General features: G+C 48.1%; 1 protein-coding gene across 3 annotated transcripts in view; it reads left to right on the forward strand.

Moving 5' to 3' along the window:
• The window catches only part of RBFOX1 (RNA binding fox-1 homolog 1), a 1935778-nt gene that overhangs the window by 565807 nt on the left and 1343024 nt on the right, over nucleotides 1-26947 (forward strand). For 2 of the 3 annotated variants that reach the window (XM_081132157.1, XM_081132151.1), the window contains exon 1: nucleotides 11121-11284. The exons of the other annotated variant lie outside the window; for it this stretch is intronic. The gene's annotated coding sequence lies outside the window, so the exon portion shown is untranslated. Of the gene's footprint in view, nucleotides 1-11120; nucleotides 11285-26947 lie in introns of those variants that run through there. 3 annotated transcript variants of the gene reach the window in all.

The following is a 26947-nucleotide window of genomic DNA, read 5'->3' on the forward strand; positions in this document are numbered from 1 at the left end:
CTCGATCTCCTAGATCCTAGGTTGATGCTCAACCCCTGAGCCACGCCCGGCCAGGCAATGTTTGCTGTTTTGAGCTGTTAAATTTTGGAGTAAATAGTTATGCAGCAAGAGATAACTATTACAGTAGGTTTGGGTTCCCATTTACTTTATTGAATTTATTTCTTTATTTTTGTTAATCCTCACTTGAGGATATTTTGCCCATTGATTTTTAGAGAGAATGGAAAGGAGGGAGGGAGGAAAGGGGAAAGAGAGAGAGAAACATCGATGTGAAAGGGACACATCAATTGGTTGCCTCCTGCACGCACCAGGACCGAGCCTGGGGATCGAACCTGCAACCCAGGTACCTGCCCTGGACAGGGAATCGAACTCACGACCCTTTGGTGTATGGGCCGATGCTCTAACCACTGAGTCACACTGGCCGGGGCTGCTCCCATTTATTTCATATGCATAGTAGGCACTCAATAAATACTTGTAGGGTGAGACAGCAACCCAGACCAAAGGCCCAGCCTGGCCGTGTGGGCGGGGGCAGGGTGGTCGTCCAGTAAGAAGAGGCTGAGATCGCAGCTGCAGTGGGCAGGTGTGGGGATGGAAACCAGGCTGCAGCGGGTCCCTGGAGGGATTGGACTGCTGAGTTCAGAGAGCTCGTGGTGGAGGGAGGCCCAAAGCACTTCGGGCTGAAGAAGAGCTGCAGGAGGAGCACTCATATGAGAGCCTCGGCGTGTTTATGTCCTGAAGGCGGGGGCTCTGCAGAGAGCAGAGGGAGGAATGAACTGGTGGAGAAGCGCCTGGCCCAGGGGCGGGAAGGCGGAGGCAGAGCGCCCTGGCAGGGCCTCTGGCCTTGGCACCGGGAAGTGTGTTCAGATAAGTACTTACATTTTGGTTCAACATCTGTCCTGCGCTGTGCTGTTCTGTAGTCTCTGTGAACAGCTCCAGAAAAATGTGGTTGCTTTTATTGCCAAGTCGCTTAATTGCCTTACGGAATAATGGCAAGCAGGCGAGCCTCGGAGCTTTCGAGCTCAGAGGCGCATCAAAGCAGAGGAGGCAGGGAAATCAAATAGACCGATGGCCTTTTCACTGACAGTCACGCGTTGGCTACCCCTTCTTTTGTCAGCCTATTAATGGTTGCTGACATCTGCGAAATCCTTTTTAAGCTAAAAATAGAGAGGAGGCAAGAAAATTCTACCCGCTATCATAAGGCATATATAGTTTATTTTTTACTTCCCCCCCTTTTTTTTCATTAATAAAAGAACTTCTTGTGCAAACGCCAGGTCCAGAACATTCTTCAATAGCAATTCGAGGATTATTGCCACTTCCTACTGCCTAAAAATGACCTATCCAAAAGGAATAACGGTCGCCAGGCCAGTGTGGCTTGGTGATTGAGCCCGACCCATGAACCAGGAGGTCGCGGTTCGATTCCCGGTCAGGGCACATGCCCGGGTTGCAGGCTTGATCCCCAGTAGGGGGCGTGCAGGAGGCAGCCGATCAGTGACTCTCTCATCATTGATGTTTCTAGCTCTCTCTCGCTCCTTTCTTCTCTCTGAAATCAATTAAAACATTTTTTTAAAAAAGGGGAATAATGGTCTACTTTATTTGGTCTACCACCTAAAACCGCCAATGCGTTTTCACCTGGTTGCAATATGCCCTTACGCCTGTGAACCAGGTAGGGCTTGATGCAAAGCAACTGGTTCAGCAAGGTTTGACCGCCTGCAGGCTGCCTGCCTGGAGCAAGAACCGGAGCCTCCTGAAGCTTAATTTGTTTATTCTCACTAATGCATTACATCACTGTTTCTTAGTCCCACTTATGGCTCCAGAGACTCCAAAATGGCACTTCCTGAGTGGTCCCATGGGTTCCCTGCAAAATACCTGAAGGTTATAATATATTCGTGGTGCATAATCAGTGCTTCAGAATTCTGCTAACAATTATCTCCTTTCTCTGAGTTTGAGAGCACAGCAAGCAATCATGTTTTCAAAGAGAAGGGAAATATCCATGCACACAGCCCTCAGATCACAAAAAAGGCTCAAGTCCCGCCCTTTCCCCACCTTCAACCTGACCCACAAGTCACTCTCCTGTTGGACTAAACACACAGTTGTTTCACATCAGGGACCTGGAACATCTGCGGAAGGAATACATGGTGTGTGTGTGTGTGGTGTGTGTAGGGGATTTGGAAATTCAGGTTCCTAGGCCTCATCTGAGACTTCCTGAATCAGGATCTCCAGCTTGGTGCCCAGGATCTGAATTTTGGTAAGCATTGGAGATGATGTTTATATGCACAACGGTTGGACAACCACAGGACATTTGAATGGTCTATGGAGCTTCATGGGTGATGGGAGGTACAAGGGCTTTTGATTCCTACAGGGCACATTGCTGATTGCTCCTGCAAAGCCAGCATTCCCCTTCTTTTTTCATGGAGACATTGAGAATACAGAAGATGCTCTCCTTGTTCCACATCCCAGGCCTTCTCCCTAGGTGTTTTACCCTTTCGTTGATGCTTCTGGACTTCCCAACGTCAGCGCCATTGCCGAAGGACCCCCCCTGATTACTGGATTCCCAAGGAAGGCTGGAAGTGGCTTTGGATTAATACTCCCTCCATAAATAACTAACCCTTCACCAGTGACTGATGGGGATCAGTGTATATACGTTCTCAAGCTTCCTTGCCCTTGGGTGGGGTAACTGCATGGCATGTGCTAGCCTGACCTCCAGAATTCTTCAGTGGACAGGATCTTCGGTTGCCCACAGTGGTAACTTGCTTGACAACATACTTTTGCTGGCTACAGTCCCCTTCCCGAGCTTACTTCCCACTCCCTGGCCATTGTTTCCTGGGGTCACCTCCCAAATTCATACTGGCTCTTAAATACTTGTCTCAGGTTCTGCTTCTGGGGGAACCCAAAAGAGTGTCTGCAAATTAATGTCCCAGAGCATTTTGAGCCAAGCCTAAAGTAATGGTACAGGAAGCTTAGAGAACGGAAAACCAGAGAAGGCTGCTAACATGCTTCAACCTAGTGCCCCAACTGTATCCTTCAGGTGTTTATAGTCCCAAGTTTTATTTTATTTTTTAAAAATACATCTTTATTGATTTCAGAGAGAGGAAGGGAGAGGGAGAGAGAGGTAGAAATATCAGTGATGAGAGAGTCATTGATCAGCTGCCTCCTGCACGCCCCCGACTGGGGATCAAGCCTGCAACCCGGGCATGTGCCCTGACCGGGAATCGAACCCGATCGCCTGGATCCCAGGTCAACGTTCAACTGCTGAGCCATGCCCGGCCGGGCTATAGTCCCAAATTTTAGCTGTGTACCCATATTTCCTCATATCATCTGCTCCGTAGTCTTGAAGGTATTTCCAGCGATTTTTTTTTTTTAATTTAAAGATTTGCGCCTCTTAACAGAAGTATAAGGAATAAATAGAAAAATAGAAATAATAGAAGTATAAGTGGCGAGCATTGTCATGCATACTTTGACCATGATTTACAGATATTTTACTGCTCAGAGCATCCATCACCCACCAGTAACCACTGCAAATGCATATTCTTCCTTTTGGGTTGCATATTTCACCCTAAATGGCTTAAATATCTTTACTTATCCATTTGTAATAAAATGATGACGACTTAAAATAAAATAAGTGCATTTGAAAGAAATCGATGGTCAATACTCTATGCTGCTAATACATGAAACATTTTTTTCCCTCCCTGGAGTGTTAATACATTAAGGGTAAACTATTTATATTTATAAATTCATTAACTATTTACGCCTCATTGACTTATAACTTTTATTTTTTTCTCAAGCAGTCTCACTTTCAACCTTCACAGTTGACTTTAGTGGAACGTTGAAAGCAGCACTTATGGATTTAAAAAAAAAAATACTCTGAGCAGGACTTTAGGACATGTACACAAGGCTTTGCCTCGTTGGCCTTTGGACCCCCTAAACCTAGAGAGAAGGTTGGGAGGTGCAGCAAAGCATTCCACGCCCTAAAGTCAGACTGTCAAGAATTTAAAATAAGATCTTGAGCTTGTTAGGTTGCAAGCTTTGAAAATTTGCTCTTTCTCTCTGAGCCTCAGTTTCTTTACCTGTAAGATGGGGGTAATAATACTACCTGCCTTTTTGACTTCTCTGAGGTTAGATGTCGTACTTGAGGCTCGACATATAGAAAGTCTTCAAAATTGTTTTTATTTGTCCTCAAGCCCTCAGCAGACATATACTGATGACCTTCTCCAGCCAGAGAATAAAACGGGCACCTAACTCCCAATTCGTTTGCGAGTGAGTGAAACAGGCAAAGGCTTCTTGCTAACGACCGGTCAGACTCAGGACTTACCGGTACTTTCAAAGCTGGAACAAAGGAGCAAGCAGTCAGCTTTGCGCAGGTTGCGTTGGCGGGTCATCGAGGAGGACTGTGGTGACTTCCTCTCCTTTCTTAGTTCAAGAGAGTCTGGGCCTTGGCGGGGACCTTCAGGTCAATAGGAAACCTCCAGAGGATTGCCGAGACCACACTGCAATTCTTAAAGATGACCCTGCTCTCTGGCTGTCGTGTAGAAGTCACCGCTCACTCCTTTGGGGCAGTTAGTGGGCCAGGAGCGATGCTGAGCGGCCGCTCGGGGATTATACCACTTAATTCTTATGACGGCCTTGGGTGAGCAGAGTCCTCGCGGAGCCGAGTTTGAATCTTCAGCCAACTACTTCCTAGCTTGGTGACTGTGAGCAAGTTTCTTCATTTCTCTGGACCCTGGTTTCCTCATCGGTCACATGAGGGTAATAATAAAGCCTGGTTTGTGGAGTTGTTATGAAGAACCCGTGAGGATACGAGTGGAGGTGTAGACTGACGCCTGGTACATGGAAAGCCTGGAGAAATGCTAGTTGTTATCACTATGTCACTGCTATTAGTAGCACGACCCCTACTGCTGATGGCATCATATTGATGAGGCTACTTTAGACCAGTGCTTCTCACCTGGGGTCACTTTGCCCCCCCACCCAAGGGAGCATTTGGGAATGCCTGGAGACATTTTTGGAGACTTTTTTGTTTCTCATCACCTGGAGGGCAGTCAGGGAGCCCCATTTAGTGGGGTAGAAGCCAAGGATGCTACTAACACCCTACAGGGCACAGGTATTCCCCCAACAATAAAGGGTCACCCAGCCCAAAATATCAGTAGTGCTGAGTTTGAGAAACCCTGCTTTGGGCCACGTGTAATCTTTTTTTTTTTTTTTAAATATATCTTTATTGATTTCAGAGAGAGGAAAGGAGAGGGAGAGAGAGAGATAGAAACATCAATGATGAGAGAGTCATTGATCGAGCCCGCAACCCGGGCATGTGCCCTGACCAGGAATCGAACCCCAATCACCTGGATCCTAGGTCGACGCTAAACCCCTGAGCCACACCCGGCCGGGTGCCATGTGTTACCTTAAACAAGCTTATGCAGTAGGGACGAATCCCAGGGACCAGGGAAGGCTGTGCTATGGCAGTTTCCCGTGTTGGCTGATTGAGCAGCCCCATAACCTCATAGATGCTCCTGGTTCTGTTTTCTTCCCTGTCTGTTCGCAGGCTCCCTTTGGTCCTGCGGATCACTGAACCTCCATCTTTATTTTTCTTACTCCAAGACCAATGGACTAGGAATTTCTGCACCCATGACCATAAATCACTAACATGATTTAAACCTACCGACGTGGAGTATGAGTCCTAGCAAACAGAAAGACAAGATGCATCATGATTTACGCTTCATGAACCCAGCTGTGACACAAAAGAGACTAGTTTTGGGTCCTGGCCTAAACTTTCACCAGCTCTGTGGTGTGACCAAGTCCCTGAGCCTCTTCTTTCTCATTTTTAAAAAGGAAGTCATAATAGTACTTACACCTAGAGTTGTGCTGTGAAGGTTAAGTATTACACCTAAAATGTTTATTTAGTAAATGTCACATGCTTGCTGTTTCTATTGCTATTCTTATCAGCACGATTGTTCAAAATGTTATTTTTCCTAATGTCATTGCTATCTTCATCAGTATGTGGGAGATGTAAGCAGGAGGGTGAAAAGAATGAGCCCAAGGCCAAGTGGAGGAACCATCATGTTGAGTATTTCAAAGACATTTTCGAACAGAGAAAAAGAAAGCTTATGTTTTCAGAAAAAGGGAACTCATTCCTGGACACTGGATGGCTCGTCTTGTCTTTAGTATTAAATGCCTTGGTTAATATAAAAAACCTGAAGTACACGATAGTCAGTGAGTTAGTTGAACCAATCAATAACTATATATTGAGCATCTGCCATGTGTCCGATGACTGAGGGGGGAAATAGAGAATCTAAGGTGTAATCCATTCCCATGTGGTCCCCAGACTGTCTTAATTAGCTCATTAGTTGACCCAGACTGTGGTAAAGCTTTGAGATAAGCCTGAAGACTGAGAACTCCAGGGCAAGGCAGGTCTGCCGTAGCACTAGGCCTGTGCGAAGGATTTTACTGACTCACAGTCATTTATAACCAACGAGAATCGCATCCTCTCTCCAGTGACTGCTATTGGAAGGTATCCTTTGAGGAAGGAAACAGAAAGGTGCTTGACTGCTTCAAGTTCTTCTAATTCGCTTTGTCCAGCCTTCTAGCCTGTCTAATATACCACCCGTCATCCCTAAAACTCCTGGAGTACTTTGGAGTAACCTAATAACCCCTAGGCTTCACTAGGCATTTACACTGACCACCAGGAAAAGTTCTTAAAAACTACAAAATGAGCAAAGTGATCCTTGAAGCATCAGTCAAGGCAGAGCCATGTCCAGGCTGTGGGCACTGGGATTATGGATGGTGGGTCTTGGCAAGATTGAGTCATTCTACCAAACACTGCCTTGTGGTGAAGCAAACATGTGGCTCCTTTCAATTCAGGGCCCTTTCCCGGGCCTATGTCTTCTGTGTCCATTGTCTTGCCTCCCCCCCCACCTTCCAGCCCTTTGAATTCAGCAGGACTCTATGAGCAGATTTGCTGTTCCCCGAAGGAGCTACACTCTGGCTTCAGACACTCATGAGTTGTGTTCCAGGAATGTCCTTCACCCAACTCTTTGGGGAATTCCTACCTCTCTGCTTAGAGGTGATCTCCTCCAGAAAGCTTTGCTTGACCTTCTTTCTTTCTCCCTTCTTTGGCTATATGTTCCCATTCTTTCTAAACTATTGGGATACTTATTTATGTGCCTACCTATCACATTAGACTATAAGCTGCTTCAGTGCAGAGACTGTGCCTAGTTTATATAACAAATGGTTTACATGAGAGACTAGCCTATAGAAAGATAGATGTTTGATGGCTGAAAACCTTAAAGATGAAATGAATGCAGGGGAGAGGGCTGATCTCTCAATCCATCTCATAGAGGCCAGCCCATCGAGATGGCAATCACGGCAAGGTAGAAGGATGCTTCATCAAGCATTTACTAAGCCTATCATGTGTTTGGCTCCATGCACTAAGGAAAAGCCCTTGACATCAAGGACATTTCAGCCTAATGGGGGTAGGAGGACAACGTTTACTCTAGGCAGAGACAAATGATATGATAAAGTTAAGTTGAGGTGCTCAGGGAGTTCAAAACAGGGGCACTGGCCTTATCTCTGTGAGGGGTGTGGGGGGGGATGGTATCAGGGAGAAAGTGATCTCCACATGGAGACCTAAAATAGAAATAGAAGCTCTCCAGGACAAGAGAGTCTGTAGAAGTATTCCAAGTTGGAGGAACAACATATGCAAAGGATTGGAGACAAAGAAGAGAAAATTACCCCTCGATCGTAGGGTCAGCGCAAAATGAGAACTAGTTAACCCAGGAGCTCTTAACCCAGGTGGAAGACTTTAGACTTCCCCTTGGGGGACCATGAGGAGCCCTGGAATGATCCTAAGTTTGAAAGTGAGATGATGAAATGCACACTCTCTACAGATCCTGAGCGCTTTGAGCAGGGTTCGTGCACTCTCAGCCAGGCATGAGACTACAAAGTCGCTCTTTCCTAACAGTTTTATGGAGACACCATTTTGACATCTGCCTGAATCACAAACTGTAAAGTAAGTTTCACGTCCAGTAGGAGGAGCCAGAGTCTCCCTGTTCTTTTCCCCTGGAGCTGGGCCCTTCTCCGTCCTAGGTTGTCCTAGAAGCTATTTATTTCAGCAACTCTCATTACCTACAAGTGGCTCAACATAGAGGAAAGAGGAAAACTGCCTAAAATGGGAAAGGTTATTGTGAAAAGAAACTAATACTTTTCAAATGAATAGCATGATAGCATGCTATCTTGATCTTCACTCTAATTCTGTTTTGAATTGTAATGAATGTCTCTCTCACTCATACTAAATGTTCTTAAGCCACATAGCAACACAGGTGTCAGTGAGTCATGCCTGACACTCATGTAGCTAAGCTTATTTCTACTCCAAAATAAATAAGTCACAGTCTACTCAGACTGACCTTGATTTTGAGATAGTTGAGTATGTTTTATTTCATCTCCAGTGGAAAAATATATATTAAAAAATAATAAAAGCACCCAGAGATTACCCATTTTAAAGAAACAACAACCAGGGTTTCTGCATTGAATGATTGCATTCATTTCCCCCCCTTCTGGAATAAAAAAGAAGGAACATAGAGAACCAATTCCTGTTGGTGAATTTGCACTAAACATTATATTTCAACAGAGCTTCCCATTAACTGCCATTTATTTCTTCTCTCATTATTGATAATTTGCTTTTAAATTGAGAATACCTCTTTTACAACCCATCTCATCTCCCTGCACGGCTAGACAATTACATTTAAATTCTGTGTTTTTTCCCATTGTGAACAATTTCTGGGGGAAATGATTACAATGTTACTAACCCAGATTTATGGCTTCATTGTGCTCTCACTGAAGGATAAGAGACCAGTAGAAAGAAAAAAAGAAGTTGTTTACATACAAATATATTATTATCGAAAAGAGTCCTAAGGAAGCATAAGGTAAAGCCAACCCCAATTACAAAACCACCGACTGGGGGCCAATGGTAAAATATCTCTTTCTGGATTTTTCAAACTGATTTTCTCAAATGATGATAAAATGGAACATTTTTTAAAAATCCAGTTGTTGATAGACATTCCCTTTCTTTGTTTTACTCTAATGTTGGAAGACACCTCGCCTGACAGGAATGCAGGGGAGCTCCTCCTTAGGCACTAGGCAATGCACGCGGTACAAAGCAATGCATGTAACATGTTCCCGACTTTTAGAAATCTGCAGTCCTGCTTGGAAGAGGAGCCATGCTGCAAATGAAAAAGAAAAAAAAAAACCCACCAAAAAAACAAACAAACCCAAAACTAGAAAAGAATAGAACAGGGAAATGAACATGAGCCTCCCATCAAATTCTCCGTTTGCTCGGGCCTGGTCCAATCCCGCTCAGCAGGCAGGGTGGGAGTGGCTGTAACACATTCAATCTGGAAGACCTGCTCAGGAATCCTGGTTCCTTGCCAGTTGTGTCGTCTTGAGCAAATTTTAACTCCCTGGACCTCAATCGTTCCTGTGCAAATAATCACCTAGAATGTTAACTTAAAAAAGAAAAGAAGAGCGGAGTTTCTGGCTCAGTGAGGCGAGGGTGGGGCTCAGGGAGGAAGAAACTCTGCTCCAGCCACTCTAAGCTTTGGTGTGGTGATCTGTGAAATGGATAGACCCACAGCACCTACTTCAACCAGTTGTTGAGAAAGTTCAACGTAAATGCTTAAAAGAGCATCTGGTGAAAAGTACGTGCTTATTAAATGGCAATACTTGTTAAGGAGTCACAGGCCTTCAGGCTCCAAGGCAACTGCTAGGAGGTCAATCTCTAGACCCTTCTAGAGTCAGTACCCAGGGCAGGATTGGCCGCCAGCAAGAGGCCAGGGCAGGGGATGCCCAGGCCTGTGGGCGTTCCTTCCCTGCATGGCATTGGGCCTGGATAACTTCTCAGGTCTTGGATATAGCTCCAGGAAGATTTAAAGATTCGCCAGAAAACTTCCCCAGACTGAGAATGGCCTGGGCCAAAAAGCTGCCTCCACTTACCAACTGACCATCTATCTCTCCAGGGTATTTGTCTCCTCTCGGGGATGGGGTGGGGGTGTTGGTGAAGGGTTGGGAATAGAGTGGGGGCACTGGTGCTGGAGGACCCAGCCCATTTGGGGACACAAGGTTTCAGGACCAGAAGGGCCTGGGCTCGGACCCCACGGCCAAGTTTCACTCCCTCGCCCCTTTAGGCAGAAGCAGGAGCCCCGCGTGGCCTCGGCCGCGGCCGCTGGAAACCGGGGCTGCGCGCGTGACGGTGGCGGCGGCCGCGCCGGCGACGCGAGCGGGGAGGGGGTGCTCCCTCGCGCACCCGATTATTTTTGGCTCCGCAGCCAGGGCTGCTCGCCGCCTGTCGTGCGCGCACACACACACGCTCACACACTCACACACACGCACACACTCGCGCGCGCGCACACGCGCACACACATGCACACATTTTTGCGCTCGCTCTCTCGCGCTCTCCTTTGTTTATTTTCTAATCTCTATTTTTGTTGGAGGATCTTCCCTGCACTCTCTCGCGCTCGCCCGCCGGTGCTCTCGTGGGCCTGCCGGGCGCACACCGCTCCCCTCCGTCACCCCAGCCCTCCCCCCGGTCTCCCCGAGCTCGGGGTTTGAAGGTCACCTCCTTTCCCGTCCCCGTGCGAGCCGCGCCGCCGCCGCCTCCTCCCGCCGGAGCCCGTGGCACAGGCTGCGCTGCCCTGAAGTGCTTCTCGCAGCAGCCGCGGCGGCGCACCGAGCCGGGGGACCGCGAAGGGTGGGGAACCCCCCGAACTCAAGAGGGGAATCCCTCCCGCTTTGCCCCATTCCCGGCTGCACCCGCGGGGGAGCGGGGGGCTCTCTGCCATCCCTGGAACTGCACAGCCAACGGGAGCCGGACCCACGCGTGTGCCTCCGCCTCCGGGGCAGCGGGAGGAAAGTGCGAGGAGACCGCCGGCATCTGGAGGGGAAAGCCGTGCGCCCCGCCTCTGCACCCCGAGCGGGAGAACTGCGAGCCGACAGCCCGGGCGGAGCGCGGAGCGGCGGACGGCGCGCCCGGGGAGGCGCGCGGAGCTGCGGACCCCGCCGCGGCCGCCAGGGCCCGGGCGTCCGGCTCAGCGCCGCGCCCCGCTGCGCCCAGCCTGCCGCCCAGGCAGGGGCGCCAGGGCGGGGCTGACCTGCGGGCGAAGTTGCGGACAGCTCGGGAGAAGCCGGCGCCCCCCTTCCGCCGCCTCCAGCTCATGGTGAGTGTGGCTGGGGGTGCAGAAAGCGCCAGGGGTATCCGAGGGACTGAGGCCGACGGGAAGACGACGGGAGCCTGGCTGGCCTGGAGTTCTAGGTAAGTCCACGGGGAGTCACTGCCTCGGTGTCCCCCTGACCTGAACCAAAGGGTCCCACAGAGGGAAGAGCTGGGCGCCCGAGAGCTGGCTCCCTCCCCGCGCCAAGGGGGGCACGCTGGACTGGGAACTTTTTCAGCGTGGTGGAGAGGTCCCCCTCCGTGTCCTCCCGGGGTCCCGAGACCTTCACCCCCCCATCCCCAACCTCGCGAGCCCCAGAACACCCCAGGAGCACCCAGGCTGCCGTGTCCGTCCCTCCCCCCGGGAGCGAGTCCCAGGCGCTAGGAGCGGCTGGAACCTGTCTGCGCACTTCGGTTGGTCTCCGGCCGCTGGCAGCAGGCACTCCTCGCGCCGCCCTAGCCCCTGCCTTCTCCACCGCCCCTCGCGAGGTCTGAAGGAGGGGGCACTTGGGTGGCCTGGGAGGGTGAGCCCCCGGTGGGAGGCGGAGATAGGGAAGAGGGGGGTCGCTGAGCTGGAGGGAGAGCGTCCGTGTTCTCAGAGGCCACTTTGGACCCAGGGGAGGGGGCCAGGCTGGGAACTCAGGACTTGGAAACTCCTGCTGAGCCCCTCGGCTCCTTCCCTGCTTTAGAGCGCGGTTCCCGGGGGCGGAGACCCAGGAGGTGGCAGATCTCCGCGCACTGAGGGGTCCGGGGAGCTAAGGCCAGGGGTCGACCCTGGTCCGCTCCAATTGCCTCTGTCCAGGAGCGGAGAAAGGGCGAGGTTCGCGCCCGCGCTCCCATATCCCCACTGCCCCCGGGGTGGGGGAGAGGGGCGCGCCTGCCTGGGATGCTTCTGGTGCCTCTGAGACACCAACTCCAGGGACCAGATGTCACTGGGAGCTCAGAGGCTGCCGGCAGAAACGGAGGGCAAGACCCAGACCAGCCGAGACCAGGAGCCACCAACTCCATTCCCTGGGGCCAGGGCAAGGGGGTGTCTTTGCTCCTGCTCAGGCAAAAACCGAGGTGCACCTGCCTGCCTTCCTAGGAGCATTTGGGGTGGGGTTGTTCACATGCTTGGAAATCACAAGGCGGTCCAGGGAATTGGTACCCAATAGGGCCTCTTCTCAGTTGAACTTAGAAAAAATTGGGGGAGGTGTCTGGGAATAGCTTTGTCTGAGCTGAAATATGATGTACCACACCTTGAGTTTTCTTTTATAATAATAATAATGATGATTTATTTTATATTTTTAAAAAATCCAATGCACCAAGAAGCTTGGCCTTGTTGGCCCAAGTTTAGGACTCGCCCCAGCTGGTGCTCCCTGCCCCTGTCCTAGTTCATTCGCCTTCCATTTCCCATTTATCTTTGTTTCAAAAGGAAACAAAAAGATGAGAGAGCCTGGATCCTTTCAATTTTTAAGTGACCACAGAGGGCCTGACTGGAGCCATCGGCAGATTTATTTTTGGCCAAGGTCTTTTTTTTTTTTTTTCAGTGGCAGAGGGCCTGGGGCCCATGAAGGGTGAAGGTGGCCCTTGCAGAGGCTGACTCCAAACCTTCCTGTTTTTGGAGCTCATGTGGGAAGCACTGGGTCCAGAGGAATCCACTGGTTTTCCCATAAATTAGCTCACGGTTGAGTTGGGGCAGGAAGAAATGGACATCATCTGTTACAATTTTTGAGGACCCATTAAGGGTTCAGAGAGTAGTTTTATGGTGGAGAAGAGCACAGGGCTCCTTGGCTCTGCTACCTGCTAGCTGTGTGACCTTGGACAAGTTACTTAACATCTCTGTGCCTATTTGTTCACCTGTCAAATAAGAGTTTTAGTGGTAGTATTGAGCTCAAAGGGTTTGGGGGAAAATAAAATAAAGTAGTAAACACTTAGAACAGGGCCTGGCACATGGTAAGTGCATGGATAGTGTTAGTTTTCTATATTATTATTATTTTTAAATCAAATAGATTACTCTATATTTTAAGCCTTATGACACCCAGTGGGATAGAAAAGGCAAGCAGTTTCCCTGACACACACACACACACACACACACACACACACACACACACACACACACTTTCACAAAGGATGAAATGGAAACAAAAAAGGAAGGTTAATCCTCAAAGGGAGGGTGCTGGGAGAAGCCTCAGTGTCTCGGAGAGAAAGCTGGCCTGACCTCTCCCCTTCCAGCAGCACGCCGCCCCTGGCTGGCATGGAGGTGGTGGCATTTGGCACCATCTCAGCCAGCACGCAGACCTGATGCTAAGTTCTTACAACTATGCGTTTCTCCTAATCGTCGGGAAGGCTGCTTCCCCTCGGCCTCCTGGGATGACAGCATCGTCCTAGGAAACGTTACTTTCCTGAGAACATGCTGTCTTTAACGTCACCCCGCCGTCCCAGAGTTTCCACTCAGAAATGAGCCGCCACCCGGGCCGGAGTTGATCTCTCCGCCTGGAATTGACCCACTCTGCCCTATTTTCTCTTCATGATAATTGATGCTATTTTTTTACCTGCTCCTGTCAGGTCTGAGCACAGGCCTTTTAGACATCCTCACGTCTCTGATGATTTTTTTTTTTTTAAACAAGTTTAGCCTTTTCAGTTCAAGTCATGCCGAATCATTAAATTCTATAAAATTCCTTTTAGATAGGGTTTTTAAAAAATCTAGACTGTGTCTGATAGTTCACCTTTCCAAAAACTAGACCATTTTATTTGCATACGTTAAGCTGATGTGTGGAGTCATGAACACATTCTAAGAGGGAAATCGGATCTGACACAGAAAAGACCTTGGGGACACAGCCACTTCCCAGCGGCGCGTGAGAAGACTATTGGAATCCAAGTGCGTTTACTCTGAAGGACACAGCGCAGCTGGTCCCGCCTCGGCCACCCAGTAAGGAGCTATCCAGTAAGCGTGCTCCACAAAGTCATACCGGTTGACTTCTCGAAAATCATCTGGCGATTCGTCACATTCACAGACCCCATACTGCCTGAGACAGAGCTTTGTTGTGCCTAAGTCCTCAGACTTGGAGAGGATGTTTTTTGTTTTTTTAAAAAATATTTTCATGTTTTTTTAAAATGATTTTTATTTTCAGTGACAGTTGACATACATCGTTATATTAGTTTCAGCTGTACACCCCGGTGACCCGACATTACATAACTTATTAAGTGATCACCCCAATGAATCCCGCACTCATCCAGTACCATGCCTAGTTATTAGAATATTATTGACAATATTCCCTAGGACTTTACATCCCCATGATTACACCCCCAACAACTAATTGGTACGCCTTAATCCCTGCACCTTTGGCACCCATCCCTCCCATCTGGCAGCCAACAAAAAGTTCTCTGTATCTATGATTCTGTCTCTGTTCCGATTGTTCATTTTGTTTATGGATGCAATTGTTGATAGATATGTATTTATTGCGATTTTATTGTTTGTATTTTTAAATCTTTTTCTTCTTAAATATGACCCTTTAACATTTCTTGTAATATTGGTTTGGTGGCGATGAACTCCTTTAGCTTTTTCTTGTCTGGGAGGCTCTTTGTATGTCCATCGATTCTAAATGACAGCTTTGCAGGATAGAGTAACTTTGTAGGTCTTTGCTTTTCATCATGTTGAATATTTCTTGCCACTCTGATGTTTTTAAAGAAGCCATGAGGCTCTCCTCAACGCCTACCTCCATTATTTAATATACTGCCTCAAGGCACGAGTGCAAATATTAAAATTTTGATTAAAGAATTAATCAGTGAAGGAACGTCAGCATGAAGGGGCACCCAGCACCTTCAGATGACTCCAGCAGAGGACATGGTTGGACTTGGTTGTAGGGTCTGGGGTTTCTTATGAAGATGAGAGATGGGCTTATAAGGAGAGACAAGCATCTTCATACTTTGTCTCTACAGTTGCTCTGAGTACCATCATCACCATTGGTCAGTAAACACAAGAAATATGGGTGACTGTTGCTGCTACTGCAGATGGGTGTGTCTGTCTTGGAGGAAGGAGTGGCTAATGCAATAAATGTTTATCCAGGACCTACAACAGGTCAGAGTTTTGCTCGGGGAACAAAGCCAATGAGAACATTGCTGTCTTGGAGCTTCTATTGTAGTGGGGGAAGCCAGACAATAACCCAGGGAGGTAAATATATTTTTATAAGGATAATGACAAGGGTTACACAAATTATAATGTGGCAATTTAATAGAGAGTGACTTGGAAGGGATTGCCAAGGAGGAGAGAGCTGAGCTGAGATCTAAGTGAACAGAAGTAGCTGATATGTTTCAAGCTAGACAGTCATCCTATGAGCATTTATTGAGCATCTATTATGTGTCAGGCACTGTTCAAACACTTGAAATACACAGTGATCATTACAGACATCCCTGCCTCAATGGACTTTCCATTCTAAGGTGGTTATCTGTATGAAGAGAGTTTCAGGGAGAAGAAACAGCAAGTGCAAAGGTCCTGAGGCTGCAACAATGATAAAATTGTATGGATGAAATTGGGCCGTATTGGCCTTTTGAGGCCTGGTAAGAGTCTGGATATTATTTCAATGGGAAGCTATTGGAAGGTTTAATGCAGAGAATTACCTTGATATATTTTTGGCTTCAAATGTGGAAAACACTGTCTGATGTTTTTGAGAAAAGTCAATAAACAAGGCCAGCCAGCTTTTGTCTCAAAGTTCTGATTCATCTCTGTAACCAAATTTGGTCTGAGGACTTCCTGGCATCTGCAAGGGTAAGCCCTATATAACATCTAAGAAATTAAAGCTTGTTCTTCCCCCTCCTTTGGGAACTTAGAACAAAATCTTCCATTCAAGAAGGGCGATTAGTTTACAGGGAAAAAGAACTTTAGCTTTCTCAGTCATACTCAGTGTGTGGGTGGAACCTTGAGCATGTATCTGTATATAATGCCCCATTAGTGGTCCTTTCCCTAAATGTCCCTTCAAAGAAGCAACACTCCTGGCCACTCCCTTCACATACACCCTCTTTCCTATGGCTTGGCTGACACATCTCCCGTACAGATCCTCTTTATTGATCACGTATTCCAGTAGGTTTCCTTTCATATTTTTTTAAAATATGTTTTCATTGATTTTTTTTTAGAGAGAGTGCAAGGAAGAGGGAGAGAGAAAGAGAAAAACATCGATGTGTGAGAGAAAAACATTCATCAGTTGCCTCCCATAGGCACCCTGACCGGGCACTGAACCCAAAACCTAAGCATATGCCCTGACTGGGAATCGAACCGGCGACCTTTCTGCGCACTGGACGACACTCACCAACTGAGCCGCTCCAGCCAGGGCCTGTAGGTTCCCTTTCAGAGTGTGGCCGCGTGTTTCTCCCACTGGTAGGTGTGATGATGGATATTGACAGGAAGAAGTGAGTTGTTTCCCGCGCTGAGTGCCCGGACGTAGTCTGTCTTAGGAGACTCTCCTGGCCTTGGAAGGTGAAGGATTTGGACATCTACATAGTTCCACTTTCTTCCCACGTTGGCTCCCCGCATCTGTTTATTTATCCACAACCCTGGAATCCTGTCACTGCCTGTTAGATACGCTGTGATGACAATAATAACGTTTATATGTTTCGAATACTTTCTACACAACACACGCTGTGCTAAGCACTGTACCTACCTGTTTTCCTGACACATGATCATCTCCCCCACATCTACCTCCCCCAGTTCACCCTGCTCACTTCCTGCTCACCCTCGATTACAACTCAAAAGTCCCTTTTTCAGGGAAATCCTCCCTCCTTCCAGCCAGCCCAGGGGCAGCTTTATATTTACATGAGGGTCTGTGTCCTATCTTACTCCCTGGATAGTAAACTCAGGTGGGCCACGGATGCACCTGGTTTGGAATCACTGAATCCCTGGTATCTAGAGCAGTGGTTGGCACAGAGTAAACACTCGACGTGGAAACAATGGATTTTTCCATTGGACCCTTCCAGCACGCTTAGAGGTGCATTCACTTCGTCTTCCATTCTGCAGGTAGACAGCGAGGTGTAGGCGGCTTAAGCAGTTTGTCTTAGGACAGCAGGTAAGTGGCGTGCCCAGGACTTGGATGGTCTGAGCCTGTAGTCACTGCTCACATGGCCCCTCTGCCTTCGTAAGAGGCTCAGGAGAGAGAGGCAATGCAGTGGTGAGGGGACCTTGCTGCTTCGCTTGAGTTGCTAAGTGATGCAGCGAGTTGATCAGAGGCTTAAAAAGGGACAGGGCACCCGTTTCTGTCTGCCACACCCTGTCTTTGCTGTGTAAGAGTGGCCTGTACTGGGCCCTGCCGTGGTGAGATCTGACTTGTTTCGCTGTTTTCTCCTCAGAGCCCTAAGGCCCTGGCTGCCCGGAGCCCCTTGGCCCTCGGCCCATGCCTCCAGGCTCCTGCTCTGAGTGCCTCGGCCACCTGTCTGGCCACAGGCAGTCCTTGGATGTCATACACTCAGGGCTTGCGCTGCTCTGATAACCACTCAGAGTGAAGTTGGCAAACCGCGGCCTCTCCATCGAAGCATCGCCATCTGAATCAGCTCCCTTTTCATTTCTCTGAGGACAAAATTAGCCCTTTGCCAGCATAATACATCAATTTGTACAATCACCTGTTCATTGCTAGGTCTTGTCTTTCCCCAAGATGTCTCCTTTCTGTGCATTTTAGAATTGAGCCAGTGACGAGGGTATGGACTTAGGTTTTTGTAATTGTCTGAGGCCCAAAGCCTAAGTTGTAGATGGAAGCAGTTGCCTCCAGATCTACTCTGCACTGAAGGTGCAAGTTGGGTGTTGAGGGGACTAGCAGAGGAGCCCTTACAAAGACACTCAGGGGGCGGGAGGCAATGCAGGGCAGTGGTTAGGGTTTCAGAGGCAGAGTGTCCCAGCTCCATCACATCCTAGCTCCACATCACCTCCCTGAACCCCTTTCTTCCCCTGTGAATGGAGATAATAATTATTCCTACATCACAGGGTCAGTTTGATGACTAATCAGCCTTGGAAATTATTTTAGCACATAGTTTGTTCAGGAGTAGGGCTTGCTATGAAAATAATGACACTTATTGTTATGATTTAATAATAATGATAATAACCGTTGTTGTGATTGTTGTTGCTGGCTAGAATTTCACAGTCTCTCTAGTTAGCAAATTGGCCCCAGATTGAGATTCCCGCATTTTCCTCTTGACTGTAACCAAGATGATGAATTGGGAGTGAAGGGGGAAGAAGCCATAATAGCTGCAAACGCGGAGTTGAGGGAGTTGACAGACCCGAGTCTCTCCATGGAGTTCTGCCTGCAGAGGACTGCTGACAGTGGCCATATGCGCGGGCTCTGATTGATTGGCAGAGAGAAACACTAATTTATTAGACTCGTTATGAAAAGTGACAGAGCAGGGAATCTAGAGGCTGATTCAGCACCAGCGGACCAGCCAGCTCCCAGGGGTACCAGCCTGCCTGTTCCCCTCGGGACACAGCCTCCCCTTGGTTCTGGGGTTGTTCCCTGTGTCTAGGGTGAGTCTCTTAAGGATGCGCCGGGAGTGGGGCGCACCTTCTTGGGTCTTTCTGAAGGGAAGTGGCCCATGCGTGGCTCGTGGTCACGGCACCGTGGAGAACGCATCTCTTCCTTCGGCAGCTTTAGAAAGAGGAGTCCAGCTCAGGCTGCTGCTGATTGCGAAGGCTGATAAGATGATGGAGAAACTCCCCAAAGGAAGGCAAATAGTTCTCTTTTGCACAGGCTGGGAAATTTCAGGAGTTTCCCCGGGGAGAGTATAGACAGGAACTGATCTCTCGTTAGGAATATGGGTCTCTTTGTGGGTGAACTTCTCATTTTTGATTTGGGGAGTTTGGTCAGTCTAAATTGCAGCAGGTAGGATGCTGGGTAACTAAGGAGATAATGGCACATTGGCCTAAGGTGATGGAGTTATTTTGGAGTCACAGAAGCTTTGAGAAGACCAAACTCCCTGAGAGCAAAGGTATGAGGGGATACAGGCTTCGGAGCCAGGCCTATGTAACTCTGGAGTTCAGATTCTGTCACTCACTAGCTGTGTGACCTTGAGCAAGTGATCGTACCTCTCTGAGCCTCTATTTCCCTATCTATTAAGAGGCATGTGATTCTGCCTTTCTCTCCAAGGACTGATGCTGCAGAGTGAGGTGAGTTAAGCAGATATCACATGGACTGCTCAGAGAAGTCACTGCTTGTCCATTTACTGACCTTCTAACTAACATTCAGACAAGAGCTTTCATTCCAACACTCTTTGATAGAAAAGTTTTGTTCCTTAGTTAACATGCTTAGTTAACATGCCCATGATTCTTAGAAATATATTTTGTTTCCTAGTGAATTTCATTTGTTTTGCACATGAAACTTGCATAGCTTTCGTCTGTGTGAACTTTCAGTAACCTTTGAAAGTTCATAATGAGGGCAAGGAGTCATTCACCCCCACTCCATAAACTCAGTTCTATTGAATTATGCTTTGCTCTTGTCAGCTTATAATGAGATATATTTTAAGAAAGCCATTGGATCCCATATTTTAAAAAAATAGATATTACAGCCTGGCCAGCATGGCTCAGCAATTGTGCATCGACCTATGAACCTGGAGGTCAAGGTTTGATCCCCAGTCAGGGCCCATGCCTGGGTTGTGGGCTTGACCCCTACCTAGTAGGGGGCATGCAGGAGGCAGCCAATCAATAACTTTCTCATCAATGATATTTCTATCTCTTTCCCACTCTCTTCCTCTCTAAAATCAATCAAGATATATTTTAAAAAATTGATATTACATATGACCACAGCAAAAGAAGAACCATTTGAACTAAGGTTTGAGTGGTTACAGCTGAGTCTAACACTTGACATGAAAAGGAACCATAATGCTATTGAAAGCAAATGAGGGGAACCAAGAAAAGCAGCAAGCGGTGAAGAATCCCCACTTCCGCTGGTATTGGCTGTGGTGGTATTTCTGAGGGCTCTGTTGGCTATGGCTGTGTTATCTCTGCTTCCAGGATCAGAAAAAGGTCCTCCTTTCTCGAGGTATTGATTGGTATTTATATACCAGACACTCTAAGTGAAACAGCTGATCATGTTCCCTTTTCACAAAGCCTGCCAGGAAGCTCAGAGCTGATTTTACAGTCCCATCTTGACAATGCATAGGATTTGCTACTGTAGGTTTTGCATATTAACCTCACCGTTGATCCATTTGGCTTCTCTGCCTTTGTTTTACTTTTCACCTTTTATTGTAATTTATTATTATCATTATTTTGTCCTTACCTGAGGATATGTTCACTGATTTTAGAGAGAGGATGGGGAAAGAGTGGGGGGGAACATCAATGTGAGAGAGGAACATCTATTGGCTACCTCCTGCTACTCGCCCCAACCAGGGATCACACCTGCAGCCTGGGTATGTGCCCTGACCGGGAATTGAACTCTCAACTTTTTGGTGCATAGGACAATGCTCCAACCAACTGAGCCACCTGGCCGGGGCTTATTGTAATTTATATTTTTTAGTTCATTGTTTAGAAAAGTTGCCTTTGCAAGGTACTTAAATATATGTAAGATACATGAAAGTTGCAAGGCACGCATGAATAAGTTGCAGCCGTTGGAAACACCAGGACTCCCTGGACACTAGGACAATATAGTGCAGTGCTTGGTATTTGGAGTTCCAACTGGACAGTCTGTTTTATTTTCTCCCATGTTTTCTTTAATTTTAATTTTACTGGAGCACCACTTACGACATGTCGGTTCAATTTTATGGGATCATCCATTGCTTTTCTCCTGCATTCAGTAAACATTTTCAGGCCCAGGCTCTGGGTCAGGCACTGGGGATATTGTATTGGGATGATGTATTGAGCAGTGACCAGCGTCAACAAGATCCCTGCCGCATGAAGCTTAGTCTCTAGTGGGACAGACCAACGCAAGACATGAAAAGAAATAAACGGACAATATAATTACCTATTATAATCAGTCTTAAGATGAAAACAGAATGGACTCTAACGTAATAAAAGGGTTGGTGGCCACACTAGCCAGAAGGGTGAGGGAAGGTCTCTCCAAGGAGACACGTTTAGGTCCTGTTTAAGCTGAGACCTGGAGAATGTGGAGGACTGAGTTCTGCAAGGAGAGGAGATGGGATAGGGGAGGAGACCGGCTGGCCAGAGGCACCAGTGCGCTCAGAAGCCCCGAGCAAGGAGGGTGCTAGCCCTGCACACCCTGAAAACCTCACGGTGGCCCACGTGCCCAGAGCACCATGATCAAGGGCGTCGATGTAGCTGGAGGAGCTGCAGAGGCCAGACAGGCAGCCTGTTCTTGAGACCCCGTGCTCTTTCTTTCTGAAATGGGTAAGATCTTTGCTTGTGCCGTTACTTACAGATGTTTTAAAGGTGAGTGTATGTGTACATGAGTGAGCATGTGTGTATGTATGTGTGCGTGTGTGCTGTGTGTGTACATGAGTGTCAATGCATGTGTGCGCTGTGTGTGCATGGGTGTGAATGCACGTGTGCTGTGTCTGCATGGGTGCGAGTGCACGTGTGTGCTGTGTGTGTGCATGGGTGCGAATGCACGTGTGTGCTGTGTCTGCATGGGTGCGAATGCACGTGTGTGCTGTGTGTGTGCATGGGTGTGAATGCATGGGTGTGCTGTGTGTGTGCATGGGTATGAATGCACGTGTGCTGTGTGTGTGCATGGGTGTGAGTGCACGTGTGTGCTGTGTGTGTGCATGGGTGCGAGTGCACATGTGTGCTGTGTGTGTGCATGGGTGTGGATGCATGCGTGGGCTGTGTGCATGGGTGTGCGTGTGTGTGTGCTGCAGGAGCAGAGGGAGCAGAGGGCTGTGCAGTGATGGGTGATGTTCCGCTCTGACTTCAGCACCACAGGACGAGCAGTGGCTGCTGGAGGCCCTGCTTGTTCCTGTGCAGGGCAGAGCTCTGTGTAGTCCCATGTCCTCCCTGCTCAAGTCGCCTTGTGCTTATAGGGACATTCACGGAGTAGCTACTTCTTAGGAGGTAGAGCCAGACCCCACCTTTACGAGCATATCTTTATAATGTTCATCGAGTTTAATGAGAACACGGAGATTGTTTCTTCCCCTCAGGCCACCCCTTAACCACCCCCGTCACTGCCTCTGTGTCACCATCAGAGATTTTTTAAAATTTAGAAAGCGCCTTTGGGGCTTCAGCATTTTGGAGCCTGTCTTCCAGGGAGGCTGTTGCCTCTTTTCTACGTTAACATTTTAGGGGCCCTCCCTGTTAATCCATGTGCTTTGTTCTGCTGCTCCTCCGGTTCCGAGCCATTTCAAGAGGAAGCTCAGTGTCACTCTCTTTGCTCTCCCGCCGCAGGTGGACGGTTGGTACCGTGTCCCTCCTTTGTTCGCCACCGCGAGACGAGGACCGGGGACTAACCACGCGCAGAAATAAGGTCAGGGAAACAGCTCGAGAGTTTAACTTGTCTCCAGCCCAGCTCTTCTACTTATTAGGGAAAAACGTGGGATTTTGCATTCCCGGGAGCTCGTGTGCTTCACGGAGGGAAGGGAGGGAATCCAGCCCCGGGGAGAGGCCCGTGGGCTTTGGTGCCTGGGCGCCCGCTCTTCAGTGTTTGGGGGAGAATCCTGGGGAGTGTTGACCCTGCTCGGCTCGAGTGAGCCTCAGAGCCCGAGAACAAATGGGGAGCAGCGCCGGAACCGATGCTTGTCTTAAAAACAGTTTATGAAATGCCAGCAGATGTCAGTGTGCCCTTGCCGTTTTATTTTTCCTCTTTTTAACTTTTTTAAAGCAACATTAATTATTTTCGGTAGTAACACACACACACAAACACACAAACACACACAATTAAGAGACCATGAAGTAACATTTTGAGTCTGGGGAGGGGGGTGCAGCAGAATTCCTTTCATAGGGTGATTCTCTAAATCACGTAACTGTGCGATTGAATTTTGTCTTGAAAGCACCCGAAGGGGCTGGGTGTCCCCCGTTACGACGCAGTGACACCAGAGGGCCGGCCTCTCTTTTTGGACACTAGTGTGCTCTTTCCAAGCTGCCCTCCCGTTCAGGCGGGACCTACTACGTTTGCACCTTGTCTTTGTGCAGAGAAGCTGAAGGTTTAGGAAACTTCCATTGGCGGGGCGGAGGCCTCGCTGCACTGGGCTCCTGCCTCCACATGTCATGGTGGGCGTCAGCCCTCCGCCCGCTCGCCTGCCAGCCCTCTCTGTGGCCTGCAGAGGAGGGGGCTTGGTAGAATTAAGGAACATTCATCTGCCACTTTGGTAAAATAAAACTGCACCAAAAACCAAAATCTGATCCACAACGATATCATAATGATGCATGTTTCACAACACCCTTCAGTTCCTTTTTGGAAATAATGCTTTTTTTCTTTGCCACAAAAGCAATACATGTTTATTGTAGCAAACTAGAAAAAGGTGAAAAGCCCAAAGAAGAAAAAGAATATATATATATATATATATACACACACACACACACACACACACACACACATATGTATGTATATACACACACACACACACACATACATATATATATATTTAATTTCATCTTTTCCCAGAATAGTGGTGTCAAAATTCAAAACCCAGTGTAAGTTTTATTTATTTTCCCCCTTTTTCCTGGAGCCATTGTTTGGAAACTAGTAATGGCCCAGGATCCAGCTCAGCGTCTGAGAACCAAGTGGCCCTGCCCATCGATAAGCCCTTGGCTTGAAAGCTGGAGTTTGCAAAGGGTGGCGGGGGAAGCCTGGGTTCAGTCTGCGTTCTGAGAACCTCTTTCCACTTTTGTTGTTCTGAGTACGACAAACTGCGTGTGAATAGCTCCTCTGCAGATAGTTTTGGATTAAAAATTGGGTGCAGAAAAGGGTTTGACCAAAGTACTTAAAAATTACTCATATTAAGCTAGGGATGATTTGCCAACACTGACAGAAGTCAAGTGTAAGAGAAGTAGGCTAGTTTCGAGGTAGGGCGTATCTGACGCTTTATTTTACTTATTTAGTAGTTTAGATGAAAATGGAATAATACTAAAAGTATGCTGAGCAAACTGTACCTCCCACTTGGCTCCCACCTCACCAGTGACGACCACCGTGACAGTTTCTCGTGTGCTCTTTCGTAGACGTGTTATGCACATACGTGTTTACAGTGACACAGGATAGCAGGGGGCACGCACAGTTCCACTCTTTTCCTTTTTAATCTTAACTTAAGGATATATTTTAGGGAATTTTCCATACTCGTACATTTTTGTTAATGGGTATATAATATTCCATTGCACATATTTACGCTATTTAACTGATCTCCTTTTGGGGGATTTTTATGTTATTTCCAATATTTTGTTATTAAAGTGCTGCTTTGCATTTCCTTGACCGCCACCATTTCCTGCACATGTGAGATTGTCTGTAGGATGAATTCCTAGGGGTGAGATTGCTGAGTCCAAGGAGATGGGCCTTTCATTTTCACAGACACATCTAAGCGGGTGCTTTGGCTGAAGTGTGCCTTTATGTCTCGGTGGGTGAACAGTTGAGACGGAGACACATCTCGATTCCGGTTCTGATTTGGTGGCCGTGGTGCCAGGTGCCTGGCTGTTGTCCCCTGACGATCTGTTGGATGTTTGTGGTTGTTGTCATTCCTGTTTTTTGCTGACACTTTCCACCTGCCAGGTGCTTTGCTAAGAGCTTTAATTCCATTTTCACCTTCAGCCCCGTAGAGTAGACCCTGCTGTCAGCCTGTTTCAGAGATGGGGCCGCCGGAGCTGAGAGAGGTCAAGGGCTTTGCGTAGAGTTGCATGGCCGGTGGTCAGGAGGGGGGTTCGGGCTCAGAGTCCCAAGCTTGACCGTTGCCTGTAATGCTGCAGTGTTTTCAACAGCAGAGACTATGTCATTGACTTATTAGCAGGGTTTTGCCCTTTACTTGTGTACTATCTACATAATGGATTGGATGATTTTCTGGTATTGGGGGGCTTTTTTGTCCATTACAGAGTGTCTAGCAGCATCCTGGTCTCTACTTACTAGATGCCAGTAACACCTCTTTCTGTAGCTATGACAACCAGAGATGTCTACAGATATTGCCAAATGTCCCCGTGGTGGGTATTGCCCCCGGTTGGAAACCAGTGACTCAGACAAAGAGCCAGTGTGCTCTGGGATACTTACTGTGACACCAGAGACATGGATTTGAGATGACTAATGGCTGGTGTCAGGGCGCCCTTCATTCAGTTGTCCCTGCTCAGGGACACTCACTTAGACTCACCCAGGGGCGGAGCAGATGGCCTGCCCCTCGCCGTAAACACCAGTCAGGGAGGGAACGGAAGTCACGGCCGAGCCATGGTCACGCTCCACGCGTATCACAGTCCTTCCCAACGTGACGCTGTCTTCTAAAATGCAGCTTAGAAGTGTCCGTGGAAAAATTGGTTGGTAAAGTAGACTTATAAAAAATCATGTCCTCAAATGCAGCCAGCTTGTGTATCAGATAGTCTTTCCATTCATGCATTTTCATGGAGCACTTAGTAATTCTCTGCATCAGAACGGCAAGCCTAAGGGACACCCCCCATTCCACCCGTGGTGTAGACAGTGGTGATCAATCCCCCGAGACCCCAGCAGAGACGCCTCCCGGGAATCCTCGACGCATCGCTTTAGGCACGTGCTCTCGGTCACTTGGGATTGCTCTGGGAAAGGAAATTTATGTGCCATCCTTACACCATGGTGCCTTTTTGGCCAAAGAGAAGGATTGTGCCTCCAAAGAGGGAGTCTCATCAGTAGCCTATTTTTCAGTTACTGGGAGAAAAGCACTTGATGGATCTGGAGAAATGTCTATTCTTAAGGCATTTGGAATTAATATCCCATTTTATAACAATAATTGGGCCCCTGGGAATGCATCTGCGCCCCTGCCTTTTACACGCGCAGCCTGTCGCCCGTGTTGCGCCTCTTTCCCTCTCCCACCAGAGAGCCCCCCTCCCCGTGAAGCTCCATGAGGCGGCCAACCGAGTGTGAAACCAAATGCTTTGTATACAACGGGAACGGAGACAATTCCCTCGGCGGAGGACATTCGAAAGCTGTGGGGTGTTACTGGAACTGTGTCACTTCTCAGCGTGGGGCCTGGGAGGAGACTTTAAAGAGAAAAGGGACCGGACCATCCGCGCTCCGAAGGCAGAGCCTGGTTCCCAGAGGCCCTGGGGCCTGGTTGCTCCCACAAAGGACGGCGTGTCCCTGGGAAAAGGCTTGCAGGTGACGCCGTGTAACCATCCACTGCAGCAACACGTCGATATCGCCTCGCTTTTGGGGGAGATGGGGGAATTCCCAAGAACTGTTTGCATAGATTTAGTAACTTGAATAACTTACAAGCAAATGGCCAGCACGGAAATAGCGTTTAGCTCCTTCCCTATTTCCCATGCCAGGAAAACAGGGAGGAGTAGTGCCAGGAAGACAGAGCTCTCGCTCAGAGGGCATCTGTCTTCTTGGGGACTGGGGTGGTGCTTTTTCCATCTACACTTCTAGATGGTTTAGTCTCTGTGAGATAGGGACAGATAAGACAAATTATTGTCTCCTATTTCCTTTCTGTGAAAGGAATTCCTAACTTGGGAGCCACCTGCAGACCTCAGGGGCTTACTGAAACTGTATTAAAAATTGTAGGAACAGATGTTTGTTTCTTTTTCTGTGTGTGTGTGTGTGTGTGTTTAAATCTGGGCAGGTCCACAGCTTTTTATTCTTTAAATCAGATTCTCAAAAGGCTGTGGGACATAGGAAATTAGGAGCCCACCTTAGAATAATAGCTGTCACACTGTTTTGCCATGACCGGATCAGGGTGGGAAAATGAATTCTTCCCTCCGCCTGTCTT

The sequence above is a fragment of the Miniopterus schreibersii genome, assembly GCF_964146895.1.
Source record: "Miniopterus schreibersii genome assembly, chromosome: 3".
In the NCBI taxonomy this organism is placed as follows: domain Eukaryota; kingdom Metazoa; phylum Chordata; class Mammalia; order Chiroptera; family Miniopteridae; genus Miniopterus; species Miniopterus schreibersii.